Below are 1142 nucleotides of genomic sequence, written 5' to 3'. Positions count from 1 at the left end.
AAAAACAAAAAGCCCAAAGGGCACCTGGCTCGTTCAGTCACTGGAGCGTGCAGGTCTTGATCTCAGGGTTGTGAGTTCAAGTCCCATGTTGGGTGTAGAGATTACTTAAAAAAAAAAAAAGAAAGAAAGAAAGAAAAAGCCCAAGCCCCAGTTTGTGATTAATTTGTTTAAATGTTTCAAGAAATTTGATGCTAAATGTTGTAAGACTAGTTAAATAACAAAAAGATATATTTACATAATACTTCTTGCTCTCAAATTTTGAACAAAGAACTTACTAATAATCAATAACTTAGTAGGCCAACATTTTATTTAAATAAGTTTTATGGTACTACAAAGAGTGAATCAGAAAATCAAAAGCAAGGAGAAATGGGCATGGTGTGAACATGGGGAAGCAAGAGAAAGCAAGCAAGTATGTGACCGGGAAGCGAATGCTTAGCTCTGAGATCCTTCTCTGAGGGAAGGAAAGATTAAAACCTAAAAAGAAAGAAAAGAAGGATCCCATGCACTCAAGGAAAGAGAAGTCCCCCAACATCCCTCCTGCTTTTTCCAATATAAACACACAGCTGGGCCGACTTACCACATCCTGGTTGGTACCGACTTTATCAACTTTTCTATTTAGGCCAAACTTGACCGGTCAATGATGGACGGGCTGTGTGCCAAGTGTACCAGTTGTACAACTGACTGAGTAATGGCTGAAACTGAGAAACCGGGGTGAAAGTATCAAGAGGCTCTAAGGATTGCGAAAGAGCCAAGATTCAAACAATTACCACGTATACACAAGACAAACTATGCAGATGACTGCTCAGTATGGAAGTAATTCAGAGTGTTACACTGTGGCATCAGCTTACCCAGACCCAGAAGATTGCTGGAGTTCCCATCATGGACATCTCTAACCATATAGACGACACCGAGCGAATGCCAGATGATGACGGAGCCCCTCACTCCTATATCTTAATAGAGTTCCTCAGCTCTCCTTTACCAACTTTTCCTGTTGCCAGTTCATACGAGCAATTCTCCTTACCCAGTTCCTCTGTTCTGAGCTATGGCTAAAGACACTCACTTTTTTATGTTTTGAAACTGATTATCTTGTACCATTTTACTTTTTGTTGCATCTTTTTATAAATCAGATGACCGCTCACAAG

At 40.1% G+C, this 1142-nt stretch overlaps 1 pseudogene; it reads left to right on the top strand.

Moving 5' to 3' along the window:
- The first annotated feature begins 86 nt into the window (after positions 1–86).
- On the top strand, positions 87–1050 carry LOC132009369 (rRNA-processing protein FCF1 homolog; annotated as a pseudogene).
- The last annotated feature ends 92 nt before the right edge of the window (positions 1051–1142 follow it).

Source organism: Mustela nigripes, unplaced genomic scaffold (assembly GCF_022355385.1).
Source record: "Mustela nigripes isolate SB6536 unplaced genomic scaffold, MUSNIG.SB6536 HiC_scaffold_17417, whole genome shotgun sequence".
NCBI classification, from domain to species: domain Eukaryota; kingdom Metazoa; phylum Chordata; class Mammalia; order Carnivora; family Mustelidae; genus Mustela; species Mustela nigripes.
This window is presented reverse-complemented; position numbering and strand designations above follow the sequence as displayed.